Raw genomic sequence first — 7,155 nt, forward strand, 5'->3', positions numbered from 1 at the left:
CAACTATTCTCACAACTTATTGCATACTTTTGATTATATTTTGTTTATGAAATGAGTTAGAGTTGTGTATTTGGCTTTGTGGTCTAATGTGCATATAATGCAGGAATAAAGGATACAAGCAAGGAAAAATGCAAGCATAAAGGATTAAAGCAAGGAACTATGGCAAAGACCTTGGTCAAAACTCGAATGGGACAAAGAAGAGTAATTATAGGAGGTAAATCCCCCTCATTTACTATCCACTCCATTCAAATATTCCTCCATCAATTCGGAGTGCAAACAACCATCACTTTGAAGACTAGAAGACAACCGAGCAAGGAAAAGGACAGAAACCAGTTTATCAGATGTATAAGTAGAGAGGCTTAGGACCTCATTAGGATTCGGACTTTCATTGTAAAACTCTACTTTATTTCTAAGCTGCAAGAGACTTGTGACAGTTGTTCTGTAATCCATGCTTTTTATAATAAGAATGAGTTATGTTTAAGCCAGCTCTGAGTTAACTCCGAGGGCTGAAGCTCTTGGGTTACGGCCCAACCCAAGCAGACAAAGCTCCTCTTTATTGTACTGTTACGCTAGCATAGATTCCTAGTTTTCATTGGTCATTTGCTTAAGTAGCATAGATTTCTGTTTCTGTTCATTTTCTCAAGTAGTTTCCTAGTTTTCTGTTTATTTGCTTAAGTAGTTGCACTTTCGTTACAGCAGTAGCGTAGATTGTTCATGGTTTTTCTGTTCAGTTGCTTCAATAACTGCATTTGCTTCAGATTACTTCCATTTGTGCCTTCTTTTAGTTCACAGGTTAGTTATAGGAAAAAGATCACTATTAAGCTATGTGCAGATGTCTCGGCCTCATCTCCTCCCTCTGGGACCATGACTTGAGGAAGGGACACTTCAGCAGCCCCAAAAACACAGGTTTCTGGTTCTTGCATGAGCTAGGGAATTCGTTGTTTGATGCAATTATTTGTTCACCCGCACTGGTTTTCTCTGTCGTTTTCGTTTAAAACCGCCTTCAGCACGTTCCTCATGCATCGCTTCCTCGCCATCTGATCACCAATAAACCTTCACAATCACTGTCTGATTCATTATTTTCTCCAACTGCTACCTCGCATGGAGTCCACCACTTGCTTTATGAGCTTTAATCTCCACCGTCGATCTGTCTCTTGATTCGACGGCTATTGTGTCACCCGATCACTTTATGCGCTTTAAACCCCCACCGTCGATCTACCTCACCTAATCTGACGGCTATTGCTTCACCTGATCGCCGACTAGCTTGGTGGATCTCCACCGTTGATCAACCCCGCCTGATCCAATGGCTATCGCGCAATCTCACGTGGATTAGTGCACAAACGTTATCCCCCCGAGAGCACGCGAGAAAAGTGGTTTTCTCGTGTTACGTGTCGCGCAGTAAGGATAATCACGTGAAATTTCAAAATTCCACTCACTGCCTTGAGGGCACGCAAGAAACTACTTACCACCTTAGAAACCCGCTCCATCATTTCCGTACATTTCTTTTTTCCCGCAATACGATCTCCACTGTCCATCTCTTGACTTCACTCGCGCGATAAGATCTCAGTCATTCATCGCTCCTGTTAACCTCGTCCGTCTATCTATTGACTTAATCTCTGTGATTAGATCTCGGCCATTCATCTCCTGTTAACCTCGTTCGTCCATCCACTCACTTAATCCCTCGCGATACGATCTCCATTGTTCATCTACTTTGTTACCTTGTTCGTCCATCCATTCACTTAATCCCTCATGATACGATATTTGTCGTTCATCCTATTCATTAACCCCATTCATCCATTTATCCGCTTAAGCCCCGTGATAAGATCTCCACCGTCCATCTTCTGTTCGTTGATAGATCAAACAGTCCCTGTGCACTACTGCATCCTTACATCCTCCTTTCATTGATTTCGACCTCCGATTGCTCTTCCACTTGAAAATCAATTTAGCTTAGTTTCCTTTGCTTACACCTTAGTCTAGTTTTGATGCTCTTTATCTCTGCAACTTAGGTAGCAGCATTAGATTAGTGTTAATTTATGAATTCTTCTTAGCATAGTTGTTTGGATGGTTAGTTAGGTTATGGTATGGTTTAGCATTTCATGCTGTTTTCTTCAATACTACAATAGAAGTAGCTCTCCCTTAGGATAGATTTGCTCTTCTTCCATCAAAGAGTTAAGCTTCTTCTGACCCTATAGAAGTCTAGCTTAGAACCCCTGGGGTCTCTTGCCAGATGAGCAGTGTTAACAAGAAGTGCCTTCACTTTTACTTGTGCATATAGCATTGTCACCTCCAAGTTTGTACGAACCCTGGGTTGATAAGTAAAGTTGGTAGCCTTGGGAGTTGCAGCATTCTTGTTGCAATACCTAGGCTCATCACAGGCCTTAATTTATGTCTAATTTAGAGGCCCATCATACCCCCCTACTGAAAGTGTTGCTCATCCTCTCAGCAACTTAGTGACCTCATTGTTCCTCATCCATGGACCTGATGGCCTCTCTCTTGTGCATTAAGAATCTTGGTTGTAAGTTCCACAAGGACAAGCCCAAAAACATATCTGTGCAAAGAAAATAATATTTCTTGAGGCCATTAGCTTGCTTCCTTCCCCTTATTCAAGATGGGCTTTTGAATATTTTCAGTTTGGCAAGGTCTTCGATATTCTTATCAACCTTCTGTTACCTTGTTCCCCATTTGGAGACCTCTAAAACCTTCAAACTGCATTGAGATGAGAACTAGGACATCCTATAGTAATTCCTGTAAAAACTACAGGAAACCCTGTTAAAACTACAGGATACTAGTTTTGAGCACAGATGATAATCTGAGGTTAGGGCAGGCCCTCAACTTGACTCCCATGCATTTCTCCAATTTTTAGGCCCTGGAAAAAAGCTATAAAGAGATTGGAGACCTCTTGGAACACCTATTTTCATCACTACATTTTGAGTTCTATTTTGATGGTGAATGCCTTATTTCTTTTTGTTGTCTTCTTCTTCTCTTTTGTGGCTTAGGTGATTGCCTAATGGCCTTGGAGTTATCTGTTTTGATTAGGTCTCTCTTAGGCACTGCCATTTTGGGCTTTAACACAATTTGTTCCTTTCTTCCTTCTTGTAGCAGCATTCTTCCTTCCTGTAGTAGTCATTCATCCTTCCTTCAAAGTCGTCTAACTCTATGTGAGTGATGAGAAATGATGTAGAGGGATTGGATGATGATGCTAGGGCTCAAAGGGAGTAGTGTAGGTTTGTGAAAATGGAGAGGATGCTCTGTTTTTTTTTTTTTTTGGCTCAAGAATGAAATGGGATGAATGAATGATGAATAGATAGTGAATATGAAGTGGATGGAGGGCTTGGAGTGTTGCAGTGACTTGGCCTTTGCAAAATTTTCTTCTTTTAACTATTGTCCTCATTCCTTGAAATCTCACCCTTCATAATTTAACTTTTCAACATTGCATGAGTGAAGGAGTGAGCTGCAATTAAGTAGTTGAAGGCGGCTGAGACTGCTGACCCATCCTTAGCTTATAAAACCTCATCTCTCAGGCATTGACAACAAATTTCTAACTATAATATGCTCAAGAGAAGAATTCAAGAATAATGCATACTTGTACCTACCTGATAGCCTTCCTGTAGATGTTGTTTGTTGGAGAGTGAAGTCCTTGCTTGTATTTGTTGCATGTGTTTTTCTCTTCTTCTTTTTTCTGATGTTCTTCCTTGATGTGCAGGTACTGGATGGCGATGCTTATGAATCCTCATTGTGTTGGTGGGTTCCCTCTTGTTAAATCCCCCTGTCATGTTTCCCCGATGGATGTGGAGGGTTGTATATATCTCCTTATCACTGTTTGTTGAAGCCAACCTCTGGTTTTCCCTTTAAAACTACTCATTGCCAATCCCGTAGGTGTTGTTATGTATCCTATAGGATCTCAGGGAAACATGTAGGTTTTCAGGACAACGACTTGTTTTGTCCATATCTCCGAAACGATAGAATGGATTGACCAGAAACTTTCTGAGCATGTTGACATCATCATTATGCACCTCCCCATAAAAACATTTCGGTCAACGGATGCACAGATCTCGAGAAAAAATAAAAATGGCTTAAGGTGATGGATACCGATTTCTTGGAAACTGTGCACTGGAATTTGCTGAAATAGCTTGGGCATGTTACCATCATCCATATGAATCTCCCAATGAAACAACTTTTTAAATAGATGCATAGATACCGAGAAAATGAAAACATGGTTGTAGGTGATGGAGGTTAATTTCTCAAAAACCGTGCACTGGAATTTGTTGAAATTTCTTGAGCATGTTACCATTAGCCATATGCATCTCCCCCTTAAACAACTTGGAAAATGGATGCATGGTTTTCAAGTTATGGCAAAAACGATTTTCTGCTCTATGTATTTTGTATCTTGTAGTAAAACAGAGCATCCTGTGGTTTTTTATGACAACAAACAAACTGAATGGTAGAAGCTTGAGAATGCTGGGTGGATGGGGAATAAAGATGAGGGTGATGGATTAGCATGGCCTTAGCCTTGTTGGAGCATTTGAGCAAAGGAGGAGAAAGTCGAAATTTGACTTCTTTTGAGCCATGTGCACATCAAGATGACAGACAAAATGATGTGGAGGCTTGAAATGTATGCTTTGACATGTACCTGGATTTGAGTGATCAAATGCTTTGACTTTCATAATATCAAGCACAATTGAAGAAGAGAGTATTGTTGCAGCTTAGTGACTGTTTGGAACCATATTTCAATATAGTTGTGATGCCTTGAGTCCACTTGCTGATTTGGATCATCTTGGATATCTTCTTCTACCATGACCTTCAAATCTTCCTCTTTTTGTTGATTGTTCTCGTGAATACATGGAGAATTTTATGGTAACCATGAAGGAGCTTTTTCAATCTCTAATTTTGATGTCTATTCTTCATCAAGTGCAGCCCATGATTCTTTGATGTTCTCTTTCAAATCTTCTTCTTCTGGTTGTAGTCCTTCAATGGTATCAAAAGAATGCAATACTCTTCATGAGTTATGGTGAATATAATTGAGCTCAAGAAGAGATGTTTGGAAGTGTTGTACCTCAGCATTGTAAGTGGGCTGAGCTACTTCAATGTGTGGGATTTGAAATGGTGGTACAGGTAGTTGAGTGGGACTGTATATTTGAGATGGTTGTGGTTGGGGTTGTGGTTGTGGTGGAGATGAATGGTAGGGATAACATGGAGTTGGGTATGGAGGATATTGAGGAAAATATTGAGGATATTGTGGATGGCTCCCATAAGTTCCTTGCCAAGATTGGTTTTCCGGTTGAGATGGCCAATGTTGCCAAGGAAAAGGTGTGTTCCAATTACTTTGAAGTGGATATGCATAAACTTGAAATTGTGAATTAGGCTCTTGCATCATATCAGGTTGAATATGTTGCCATGGTCCTCTTGGAGCTACATAACATTGTTGCATTGGCAATTGACTTGCTCCATTGTCCTCTTGATGAACTTCCGTCAACCTTGGCAATGAGGAGCAACATTAACATCATGTGATTCTGCATGGACAACACAAACATCTTCTTTTTGCTCATTTTGTATTCTTAACATTTCTACTTGTTCGGTTAGATTGCTAAGAAATTATGTTTTAAAATCATCAAACAAATTTCCAAGTTTAGCTTAACTTACCGATCTTGATGTTGTTTTACCTACTCTTGTTTTTCTTCTTAATATGTGTTTGCATGTTTCACAAATTTCCTCAAATGATAATTGATATACATCACCTCTACTCATGAGATTAAGGAGATCAATCCATTCATCCATAATTGCTCTAAGTAAGAGGGTTTTTAGTGTGTCGGATCCTAAATGATGTAGTTTTTCCCTCTTAACATTATACATGAACCTCTCTATTAGATCCTCAAGGCTTTCATCTTCTCTTTGATTCATTCTAAATATTTCTTCCTTGACATCATGATCTTTAAATTTTTCTATAAATATCTTTTGCATATCATTCCATGATCTTATTGAATTAGTCCCTAAACTCATGAACCATTTAAGAGCTCTATCCTTCAATGTTGCCGGAAACAATCTCAGTTTTTGAGTTTTTAATAAGTAACCATAAGATCTACAAACAATTTCAAATTCAAAGAGAAAGGTTTTCGGATCCTCTGACCTTAGACCATGAAATTTTGGAAGAAAATATGGAAGGATGTTCTTCATGTGCACTGTTAGCTCTGCTACATGCGTGGACATTTCAAGAGTTGGATGCAGGCCTAGCCGTGTTACTGCTGTAAGAAGAAAATCCATATCGGTCATCCTCCTCGTTCCTCTCACTCCGCTCACACTCTCATAGCCCCTGCCATCTCTAATTCTCCTCCAAAACTTTGCATACGCCTCTATTTCCTCGAGCCCCGAAACGCTAAGTCCAAAGTCACATGACACCACCACCTGACCATGCACCTACTCCAACTGTTCCTCACCGTATAACCTGCACCGTTCGATCAACAGCGATCTAACGGTCTTTGCCGCTTTCCCCGCTCGTTAACACGTTTACACCTTCCACCGTCCAATCGTTCCTGCCGTGTGATCCGACGCTATCCACTCCTCTCACGCCCACGAACCGCACGCGTGTTAATGCGTGATAAAGTAGTTTTCTGCCGATCCCATCCGCCACACGTCTTCTCCTGAGTGTAATCAATACCCCGCGTACGATTACCGCTTGCCTCCCATCAGCGATGCGATCAATACCGCCCGCCGCTCAAAACCACTTTTCCCGCTCGTTAAAACCCCACGCATCTTATCCGCCCGATAACCGTTGGATCTTTCTGCTCGAAATCCAACGGCTCATGATTGTCTGATCATATTTTTCCCGATAGCTCCTGTAAATCAATCTCTGTCATCCATCTACAAGATCCGACGGCTCATAATCATTTGTGCCTCTGTTTCCTCCCGACGCCTCCTGCCGAGAGATCTCCATCGTTCGTTTGTTCCATCCAACGGCCAGTATTTCTCTCCTGACCAAATCATCCACCCGCCATGCAATCCTCACCCCTGGTCATGCTGTGCACCCGAAGGACAGAAGCAGCCATCTATCAGTGTCTGGTGCATTACTACTTCAACTACTACATTCAACGCATTGTGTACTCGAGAGGAAGAAGGACGACGCCAAAGAAGAAACTTACATTCAGCAGTTAAGGAATTTCA

This window comes from Pinus tabuliformis, chromosome 5_2 (genome assembly GCF_031772625.1).
Source record: "Pinus tabuliformis cultivar Carrire ecotype Pingquan chromosome 5_2, CPIR1, whole genome shotgun sequence".
Taxonomy (NCBI): domain Eukaryota; kingdom Viridiplantae; phylum Streptophyta; class Pinopsida; order Pinales; family Pinaceae; genus Pinus; species Pinus tabuliformis.